We start from the raw sequence: 12,234 nt of genomic DNA on the forward strand, positions 1-12,234 counted from the left end.
TGGCTTGGATCGGGGTGGGTACAAGTTAAGTTAACAACAGGGAACACCAGGAATGACGTTGTAGGTCAGTACAGTCATATGACATCTCCTTTTATGACCATACTAACTTATGACAGAAATTCTAGTCCCAAATATGATCATAAATTAAGGATTACCTATTATATCCTCTAATGATAAGCAATATTAGGAAAATTACAAAAGAAATCAATAAGAAATAGAAAGTTAAAGAAATTAAAGAGATGGGAAATAAGAAAAAAAGGAAATACAGCTAACTCTAGTTTTCACCAGCACCAAATCTTCTCCATACATTTCCTCCTTGCAAACCATGTTTGTTTCCATCATGACCCTATGTATCTTTTGTTCTTCAAAGGTCTGTACCTTTGTGATTGGGATTCTCACAATTTCTCTCAATCACAATTTTCATGTTTTCCTCTCAACCCATTCATACTTCTTTCATATACTTGTTTAGCAATTTGATTTTTATTCATTCTCTCTAGGACCAAAGAAGCTCTCTCTATTCATTTTTGTATTCAATCATCATTTGCTTTTAATCCTGTCTTAAGCACATGCTTCTTAAGGGTCCATCTTGTTGTCACTGCATTCTTCTTCTTCTTCTTCTTCTTTTATTTATTTATTTATTGTCATTGTATGTGCGTACATAGTATACATATACAACGAAATTTACTTGACACCCAAAAACCAAGTCCCACACACATAATCCCCAACACACTCCCCCCCCCACAATCCTCACCCCTAAAACCACCCAATATCCACACAACAGACCAAGTAATACTGTCCAACAGTTCACTGATGGTGGCCCCTTAGTTCGTTGTTGAGTGCAATTACAGCTCTGGGATAAAAACTATTCAGAAAACGTGTGGTCCGAGTTTTAATTATTCTGTATCTTCTGCCAGAAGGCAAAAGTCAAAAAAGATTGTAAGCAGGATGGGAAGAGTCTCTGAGAATGTTATGCAACGTCCTCAAACAACGAGATTCGAAGATGTTATCCAGGGATGGTAGTTGGAGTCCAATAATATTCTGGGCAGTTTTAATAATCCTCTGTAGAGCTTTTTTGTCCACTACAGAGCTGCCCCCATACCATGCAAGAATGCCGTATGTCAGGACACTCTCAATGGTGCTGTGATAGTAGGACAGGAGTAGACGCTGAGATAAATTTATCTTCCTGAGCATTCTCAGGAAGTACAGCCTCTTCTGTGCCTTCTTCACAAGCATGTTAGCATTCATAGTCCATGAGAGGTCCTCCGAAATATAAGTGCCCAGAAATTTAAAACTACCCACCCTCTCCACCTCCTCATCATTTATGTACAATGGTAGATGTACATCTCTCTTCCTCCTAAAGTCAATTATAAGTTCTTTAGTTTTTGTGGTGCTAAGTGTAAGATTATTTTCATTACACCACAATGTCAGCCCTTGTACCTCCTTCCTGTAAGCAGACTCATTGTTCTCATTAATGAGCCCCACCACTGTTGTATCGTCCGCAAATTTAATAATTGCGTTGGTGTTATATAGTGGGGTACAGTCATGCGTATACAAGGAATAAAGGAAAGAGCTTAGCACACAACCCTGGGGGGTTCCTGTGCTTAATATCAGAGTAGAGGAATGGTGAGATCCCATCCTTACTGACTGTGGCCTACCTGTCAGAAAATCTTTTATCCACAAGCAAATCCTCTGATTTATACCCAAATTGGACATTTTAGAAAACAACCTATTGGGTAGAATGGTGTTAAAGGCAGAGCTATAATCCACAAATAACAGCCTTGCATATGTCCCCTGTTGTTCCAAGTGATTCAATACAATATGGACAACAAGTGACATAGCATCATCAGTTGATCTATTGCCCCTATATGCAAATTGGCATGGGTCCAAAATAGATGGAAGTAGCCTTAATATAGTTCAACACCAGCCTCTCAAAACATTTAATGACAACAGATGTTAAAACTACTGGTCTATAATCATTAAGAGATACCACTACTGTCTGCTTAGGGACTGGCACTATAATAGATGTCTTCAAGCAGGTAGGGATAGAGCACTGCGACAGGGATAGATTGAAAATATCCGTGAACACTTCAGCTAGCTCTGCAGCGCAGTCCCTGACAACTCGTCCCAGAATTCCATCAGGCCCAGCTGCCTTCCGGATATTAACATTCTGGAAAGTGCGTCTCACATCAGAGTTCTGCAATAGAAGTGGTTGTCTATCGATGGTAGATGTTCTTGTGCCATATCCGTTATCGGACGTTGGCGATCATGTTGGCGATCCTGTTTTTATCAGCAGCTGCACGAAAAAGTGCTGCTGAGTTTTGTCCAAACCAAATTCAACTGCATTCAACTGTTTTTTTTATATTTCTCCTGATATCCCAACTTTCCATTTTATAACAAAGGAAGGAAAAACATACTTGAACTACCAACTACCTTTCTTTTTATATGAGTCAGAAGACTTGCTAGCAAGCACATTTGTTGTTAATTGTGAAGTTGTGTCCAACCCATTGCAACCCCATGGACAACGTTCCTCCAGGCCTTCCTGTCCTCTACCATCTTCTGGAGTCCATTTGTATTTTTAACCAGCTTCAGTTTCCAGATGGTCTTCAAGGACAGACACTTTAAGTGCAAAGCAGTAACCCAAGTGTGAGATGATAGACATGATTGTTCTCCATCCATCTTGTTCATGGTAAAGCCACATTGGTACTCAAGCTAGAGTCAGGTAAAACTCTCCTGGCCTTAGGTTCCACCTATTTTTCTAGAAGAAGTCATGGGTCCAGAAGAATTTAAATTATGAACCTGTTCTTTCTTTGGGAGCACAAAATTGCTATTGTCCTGTTGATATTGTCCTGAAATTAATAGGTTTCTGAATTAACACAAGGACATCTCTTGTGAGAAGTACTGAAGTCGGCATAAAGGAGCTATGTTTTTCCATATAGTACCTGCCAACAAGCACAGTAGGGATGATCCATCACTGCCTGCAGAACAAAGCCAATGCCTTCCACATCTCCTACTAGCAATCCAATAAAAATCCATGTCTTTCAGGCGGTGTACCCCACTCTAAAATGAGTAATCATTTTAAATTCTTGACCCTAGTTATAGTTTACCTTAAACTGAAATTGCAGTATAAAATATATTCAAGGTTTTCCAACTGGGCATTTCAAGAGAAAATTAGCAGCAAACAAAAGGCATCTCTCAAGGAAACGTGGCTCCCTGCAGAGGCTCCTTTTTGTTTTAATTGAGGAATACCTGATAAGTTTCTAAGGAAACCCAAGATGCATTTGGAACTGCTGCTTGGTCTCCTTGATCATAAAATAACTACATATGGTTTCATGGGCAAACTTATAGCAAGAGCTGTGAATCATTGAAGCACATGTCAGAATTCTTTTAACTACAGTATTGACCTTCCAGATTAAGAAGACTTCACCAATAGTTACAACAGAGATTTTGAAACAGCTTTTGGACAATTAAACACAGCCTAAGCAACCAACATTTAAAATACATTGTATTTCATTGCTAGCTGTTTTATTAACATGAGCAGAGCTCAATTCTGTGAGGCCACTATTCTTGAATCCACTATTTAGAAGAGGAGCAAAAAAACATCACTAACATGCAATGCTAAGTATTAATGATCACGATGACTGTAGACCATTTTAAGTGCAACGGAGAATGATTTTGCAGGAAAAGAGGTCTATAAGAATGCATTCAAACAATGTTTTGACAACACATCATCTGAATCTGGAGCATTATTGAAAATATTGGTTAAGCTGCCAACATTACCCATTGTACTTTAGCCTACCTAAAGAACAGTTTGGTGTGTCTGAACCTAGATTCACAATTAATTTGGGTTTAAGTATCCATTGGTTCCCCAGAAAAAATGAGGAAATATGCAAGACTGATCGATAAAGAAATTGCTTCTGCAACAGCTTCTTTTTTTATACACATATACATATAGACTTCTTTTTAGAAACAAACGGAATATTAGAAGGATCAAACTATACTTGGCATTAACCATAGTTAATCTATGGTTGCCAGTGGATCTCTAAACAAGGTAACTATTTTGGCAAGAGCCAAAATGTTAATGAACATGAAGATTCGGATTTCAATCAGGCAAATGATTGGTTTGCATGCCTGGTGTATTTGATATTGTTTCTTTTCTTGGTTTTAAACATCTGTGCATTACCCAGAATCACAGATGGGAGATGGGTGGCTATATATACAGGTAGTCCTTGACTTACAACAGTTCGTTTAGTGACCATTTGAAGTTACAATGGCATTGAAAAAAATAACTTATGACCATTTTTTACACTTATGACTGTTGAAACATCCCCATGGTCACATGATTTACATTCAGATGCTTGACAACTGACTCATATTTATGATATCTGCAATGTCCCAGGGTCATGTGATCACCTTTTGCAACATTCTGACAAGCAAAGTCAATGGGGAAACCAAATTCACTTAACAACTGTGTTACTAATTTAACAACTGCAGTGATTCACTTAACAAATGTGGCAAGAAAAATCGTAAAATGGGGCAAAACTCACTTAACAAATTTCTCACTTAACAGCATAAATATTGGGCTCAAATGTGGTCGTAAGTTGATGACTACCTGCTTTGTTAAAATAAACCAATAAATATGATCCTCCTTTTTGGCCTTAAACTAAATAAAAAACCTAAAGTATCAACCAGTGAATGATTTTGGGGAACAGAGAAGCAGAGGTTCTTGCCAAAATAGTTATACTGATAATTTAAAGATCAACTGTCAAATTAACCCTAAATTAACTATGGTTAAAGCCAAGTATCATTTAGTGTGTTGCATGAATGCAGTCTCAATCAAAGTCAGCACCAGGATCTATAAAGTTATTGGTAGTATTTGCTTCCAAATCAGCCATAAAACAGATAAGTTAACATCCAATCATTATCTATACAATACTGTCTTGAGTTGATTTGAGCTCATCTTTCAAGATATTATGGATATATCCATATAGTTTTCAAGGCTAGAACATAGAAGTGATTTGCCACTGCCTTCTTCCAGGATTTTTCTGATTTTGATTCACAGTCTATACTACAAACTTGGTATTCCTTCAAAGTCTCCCATTCAAGTATTAAGCCAAGTCAAGGTTATCAGGTACTGCCACCTGCTAAGACTATCTTAGCACTACTGCAGAAGAAATAATGGAAGAGATGCAAGTTTGTAAGACATGTTGGCTTGTGAATGCATAATTGCTGACTGGACAACAGCCAAGATATCTCAACCTATAGGTCGCGACCCCATTTGGGGTCGATCGACCATTTCACGGGGGTCGCCAAGCAAGGCTGTCCGCCATTTTTTCCCCTTTTCCGGTGGGTGCCTTACCTCCCTTGAGCTGGGCCAGCTGGTGGTCGGCCTGCTCCGTCTCTGCCGCTTGCCAGCTACGCCTCGGCTGGCGCAGGGGGCGGAACCATGCATGCGCGGCACTCCCGCGGCGGTCCTCGACTTACGACCGATTGGGTAGTCCTCGACGTACAGCCGGTTTAGTCCTCGACTTACGACCGGTTTAGTCCTCGACTTACGACCGGTTTAGTCCTCGACTTACGACCGGTTGGGGTCGTGGCATTAAAAAGGTTGAGAACCATTGCTTTAGAGCAAGGGTAGTCAACCTTGGCTCTTTTATGACTCGTGGACTTCAACTCCCAGAATTCCTGAGCCAGCACAGCTGGGAGTTGAAGTCCACGAGTCATAAAAGAGCTAAGGTTGACTACCCCTGCTTTAGAGGTTTTTAGCTGAAAAAATGGAAGAACAAATGTGGTTTGTATTAAGCTGATGAGAGTCACAACACTAATGGTGGAATACAGCAAAAACTGCATTTTCGTTAATGGAAGAAAAAAGGAATTCTGATGCAAAACAAATTAATTAAAATGCTACAAGAAATGAACTGACCGAGTCCATTAAGAGAAATTATTGCAAAGTGCAAGGAAAGTTACCTGTATGGACATTAGTCTGTAAAATGAACATATTTCCACTACACAAGGGAAAAAATGGTAAACATGTTTTAAAAGATTGTGAAAAAAGCCTGTAAAGCAGAAGTATATGGCAAGACCCTACTTCATTTTGATTTGCCCCAAAGTATTCCAAAGGTAGATACATGTTCTACTAACAGCCACCAATGAATAGATTTTCCAAAGGTAATGAAGACTGAGCTATTCTGCCTAGCCTTCACTTCTTGCCTGCAATCTTGTTGTGCTAGAGTGGACAGGGACTTTCCAAAGAAAATCCTTAGGACTAGAGTTTGCTATAGCAGTCCCTGACTTACAACCATTTGTTTAGTGACCATTCAAAGTTACAAAGGCCCCGAAAAAACTGACTTATAGCTGTCACTCTTACAACTGTTGCAGCATCCCAGTAATCATATAATCAAATTTCAAATACTTGGCAACTGGCATGCATTTATGATGGTTGCAGTGTCCTGGATTATGCAATCACTCTTTGTGACTTTCTGACAAGCAAATATAATGGGAAGGCAGATTCATTTAACAACCATATTACTAACTTAACAGCAATGATTCATTTCACAACTGTGGCAAGAAAGGTCGTACCATGGGATAAAACTCGCTTAACAGCTCTCTTGCTTAGCAACAGAAATTTTGGGCTCAATTGTGTCCATAAATCAAGGACTATCTGTATTAAGGTTTCTGTTAGTTAGGTTGAATTTAAATGGTTTGCAAGAACCAGTGGAGCCAGATTCAGGAGAGAAGAAAATTTTACAAAGGACTTGAAAATGCAAGGAGTCATTGTAAACAATGTTATCTGGGTATTGATCTTCAATCAGCATCATCAATCACTGCTTTCATCATTTTATTGTCCTCTATCTCTTGTCTGTTATGCAATGATACAAGTAGAAAGTATTCAGTAAATTCTGAAAGGTCCTATTAGAGAAAACACTGCCAATATCGTCAACAAGAGTTCAGAATATAAATTCATCTTTTTCTTAGCCTAAAGCCATTTGCTAAGGGAAACACAATCAAAAATTCATAATGAAGTTCTAAACTCTGTTCTTCTATAACTTGGCTTATTTGTAAACCTTACAAAACAAACATCTGTCCAAATTAAATATCCAGGCACTTCAAAGAACAAAGACTTCATATTCCAATCTCTCCTTTATTGCTACAAATGTAATAAATAGTTAATTGCATAAAAATCAGGGATAGAGGATAATATGAAAGCAGCTATAACTGAAATACCTTTTCGTGAAACAAGCAACCTGCATTAATGTCAAAAGTGCACACAATTTGCTTCAAGTTGCATGCAAGAAAGAACAAAAATAAGGACAAGAGGTCAAGCTAGACTTAGCAAAGGGCGTTTTGTAAGTTTGTCATGTACAAGAACATATTTCAAAGTCAATTAAACACATTCTGCATACTAGAATACCTTTCCATTACGTTCTGCAGCAGTTAAAAGGTTTAATATTTGCTCCAAGTACATAAAAGGCTACCTTCACCCAGATACAAATTTCAAAAATATTACTTTAGAAACCTCCAGGCTCCTATGTAGTTATAGTAATACCTGTTCTCAGAACAGAAAAGGGTCACACAGTCTTAACACAGCAAACATTTTCCCCATCAATACACAGGCTAAATATAATTTACCCCACAAACATTTGAAACAAAATAAAAACATAATCTGTGCTTTTCTAAAAGTGTTGTGCTTTTTTGTAAAAGTAGTCTTGCTTTTTAAAGTAATTTAGTTAGAAATAAATACTTTAGATAATATACTGTTCCCAGTGTTAATGCCAAATTTATTCTAGAAAGCATCTTTACTGATAGATCAATGAAACACTTTCTTCCTGCTAATAAGTGCATATTTCATCTCAACAGAACTGCAGAAAAATGTAATTTGACACATTCATTCACATTAAATCATTCTATATAAGATTCAGACAATCTAAGAAATGAAACCATGAATTAACTAATTACCATACTGAGTTTTATACATGTAGGCTACACTTGTGTATGTCATATTAGAAGATGTTTTTATAAACTACATTTCATATTTTTATCTAGAAAATATATATACATACAGTAGCTCTTGAGAATGCCACAAATCAATGCATTATTTAGACCCAGCTTGACCATTTTCTGTATTAAGAAAAAAGTAATGAAAAAAAAAATCTCAGGAAGATTATGAATTGGTACATCTAGAGCCCTCTAAAATCTGTGAAAACAAGCTAATTGCACAATGAAAGCCTCATCTGAAAGTATCTTTAGTCTGTATCTCTTTCTGTACTGTGCATCAAAAGAAAATTTTTTATGATTTTTCATGGTATGTAATTTATGACTGTACAAACAACCCCCGATCATCAGAGTGTACATTTTGAAAGGCAAAAAGGAGAGCGAGTTAAAAAGCATGGGAAAAAGCTAATATGAAGCACAGTGCTTCTCTTAACACTGATCAGATAGATTGTGCTTTGTTTTATGTGTTTAAAATGTTAATTAAGGAATAGATTAGCGGCAAGATCTCGCTCCATCCATGAAGGCAATTGAGATTAGTAGCTGCCAGGCCTTTCACAAACCCCAAAGTCCTCTAACCTTGAAGCAAACAACTGTGATACAATCTCTCTCTTTTAACAAATAAGCCAACTCTCATTAAATGCTGTTAAATGTTTTCTGCTAAACGCCCAATTATTTAAGTACAGAATTGTTCACACTCATTTCAATGTAAGGCATTCAAGCATCCTCTCAATTTAAGCATTTAGAACCAAGCTAGGTGACCTGGTTCAGGACTTTAGAAACCTAATCACCCAATGAGTGAGACTGTAGTAGTCCATTTAAGGTTTTTAATTGTTCTGAAAGTCTCCAGATTCAGAGCCTGGAGCATTCCATTTCTAGCCAGGAGTTTACTACATTAAGCACAACTGGGAAACTTTCTTCTCCATTACCCTTGTCAGCATCAAGAGGGAAAAAAGGTGATTTACGACTTCTAAAAATCAACCACCAAGTTCTATCTCGTCTGAAAGAACAAGCAAGCGAGCCTACCATATATATTAGGAAACTTGAGGATCTCTGAACGGACGGACAGACAGACAGACAAACAAGCAGAAAATAGATAGGGGTAAACAATGGATTTGGGAGCATGCAGGGTTGAAAACGAGTTCGCCCTAAATTGGGAGCAGAAGGAAGGCTTTGCATTCACTTTGCACCGGGGACTTACCAGATAATCCATGAACTGGGGTAACTAGATTTGGGTACCGGAGGTTGACAAGAGCAGCCTGCTTCACACCCAGGCTGGAAACGTCTGTAGACCGGCCCACGGCCCACGGCCCCCGTGCTGGCGAGCCCTGCCCGTCTCACCGCCTGCAAGGATGGTAGGAATCGCAAATCCCCGAGCGCTTCCGTGCTAGGCAGCTGCTCTCTGCTGGGTTGCTGGCTAGTCTCGGGCGTCAGGCTCGACCTCGCTGGCTGGACGCGCCAAGGATTACCGGGCTTGTCCCTCGCGCTGCCTCTGCCCGCCGGAGCTGCTCGCGCTGCCACCGCCGCCAAGCGCCCTCCCGCAGCCAGACGGAAGAGGCGGCTAAGCGGCAGGGACAGAGACGCTGGCCACCCGCTGCAGCGCCCCAGGTTTCAGGAACAGGGATCTTTTTCCCCGGGAGCGTCACTGTCAGCTGATCGCCCACGTGAGAGGGCGAGCGAAGGCTCTTAAAGGGACAAGGCGCACTTTCTCTTTGCCCGCGTGTTACGTTACGGGCGAAAGCCCGGGAGGAGGTGTGTGGGGGGGGGGGAATCGAGGCACGGAAGCGCCAGCCGGGCCTCTCGCCAGCAGCCGAAACTTTGCAAGGTGCAGTGCGGGAGGAGAAAATGAATGAAGGGACCCCCAAGGAGACGGGAGCGGCGTCTGTCGCCAAGTCAGGGGTGTCCTTCGGCGGTCGACGGACCTGCAAGGCGATCCGTACATAAGTGCGGGCTCCTCCGTGGCCTGGTGGGGCTCAGCTTTTCGGAAAGTGACGCTCTCGACCTGCGCTTGACTCCGGTTCCCAGGCTGAGCTTCCGTGCAGCGCTAGGTACTTACTCCAAGGGGGTTGGAAAACGACCGGGAGAGCCTCTTCTAGTCAGAAAGTGGAGAGTAGGCAGAAAAGGCACTAATCGAGGCTCCTTCCAACTAATCAGAGTGAACCATGAACTATAGCAATGCCCTCGTCCTGATCCATACAAGGAGGAGGACCATAAAGTGGTAGGACCCTTCTCCTTCCCTCAGTATTTGCAACATCTGCCTTTATGAGGTGAATTTTTTTTTGGCCATCATGACATCTTCCTGTATATAAATACCAGTGTAAAGCTTTCAGGATGGCATTTTTAAAAAACCCCGTGTTTAAAATACTTATAGCTGCTAATGAAGCAAAACATCTCACTGTCAGCCCCATAATGTAGACAAGAGCAAGGAATAAACTCCATGGAAGATCAGAATTACTTTTATTAAAATGAGCTATCTATCAGAATCTTGCAAGTCTGATTATGCTTTACCTCCACCTTCTTTTAACCTTATATAAATTAGGGTTTCACTTACATTCTTCTTGGGCTTCAGCCACCTTTGCCTCCTTGTTGCTTTGGTAACATACTTCTTCTTCTTCCTGTCAAGATCATGTTCTTTACTGTCTACACTGATAGTGGGTTGCCAGCCATAAAAAGCAATCATACAAATAATTTGAAACCTATCCGAAGTCAGACATTTTTCCCAAAACAATAGCCATGGTCAAGTTTGCTTGTAAGGCTGCCTATGCAGTTGCCTATACAAAGTCAAGAATTTCAGTTTTGTATCAAAGCAGGAGAAAATCATTTTGCATGCTTAAAGAGGATAACATCATGAGAGCACAGGATTGATGCCAAGTTGGTATCAACACTATTATTGATATTAACTTGGCATCAGTGCTGTATTCTTTTGATGTTATCCTCTTTAAGCATGCAAGCTGATTTTCTCCTTGTACTCCTGTAGAAGGGGATATATGAATTTGGTCTGAAATAAGACCCCATGAATACAAATTGGGATTATTAGGCTATACTGCTTTAGTGCCCCGATGTAGAAGAAAGAGCCTAGATTAGAACATAAATATATATTTATTTGGCATGGCTGTTCAGTTAGCTCTGTTGCCTTCTAATGGTAATGTAGTCCAGCGAATAATAGAATTTTGTAGAAGAATGTTTGGCTGAAATCAACGTGCACTATGTCCATCAAGATTAAGTTGACCATTCTATCAAAAAGAAGATCAGATTGGTTTGACCTGATTTATTCAAGCCATGCATTCATTTCTACATGCTTACAAACCAACTTCTTAATAATCTGTTCCAGAACTTTGTCTGGTATTTGTATGATGTTTACAAGAGTGTAGTTACCCAGGTTCTCTCTCCCTTTCCACATTTTTGATAATAAAAACATATTTGCCCTTTTCCAGTTCCCCAGCACTATGCCCCCCCTCCAAAATTTCTCAAACATCATGGAAAGAATATGATGCTAAAAAATAATGGAAAATATATATCCTGGACAATGGCATTTCCTTTACTCAAGCTTTGACTGGTAGATCAACATGTTGTTGCAGACAGACATCCAGTCTAAAACAGCTATTTCTTATCCATAGCAATTCTATTACTAATATACAGGGTATAGTAACAAAACCCTGAAATGGGCATGTTTAACATAGCTTACTTGTGAACCAAGCACTGTATGATCAGTTTATGGCTCAACAACATATCATTACAAGTCCAGATAAATTGATTAAATAAATGATTTAATTTTTAAAAAATGATGTGTATTCACAGCGAATGTTATCTGCTATTGCAGAAATTCCTGTATGGGCTCATTTTGTAATTTGATATATCCTACCATTTGTGAACAATAGCTTACTATATTCTGAGACTTGGTTTGCAGTGGCATAATTATCCATGGTTAATTGAAAGAGTTCATGGTGAAATAACTGGACTACTATTTATAAATATTAAGTTCTACATTCTTAAATTTCAATAAGCCCAAAGACTTTTCATCTCATGGTTAATGCCTCATTGATGCAAATAGCTTTTTAGCATACCCAGTAATTAGTCTTGTCTTTACTTATGGTATTTATGATACCAAAAAACCTTCATGGATTATCTGTGCATTACCAAGAACTGAACAAGACTTGAAGACAACTTTATTTTTTTACAGTATATAATTCTTACCCAACCTCCACTCTACTGACCAATCTACCAAACATTGGTACACATATACTTTCA

This window comes from Protobothrops mucrosquamatus, unplaced genomic scaffold (assembly GCF_001527695.2).
Source record: "Protobothrops mucrosquamatus isolate PMUCROS unplaced genomic scaffold, P.Mucros_1.0 scaffold1715, whole genome shotgun sequence".
Lineage (NCBI taxonomy): Eukaryota > Metazoa > Chordata > Lepidosauria > Squamata > Viperidae > Protobothrops > Protobothrops mucrosquamatus.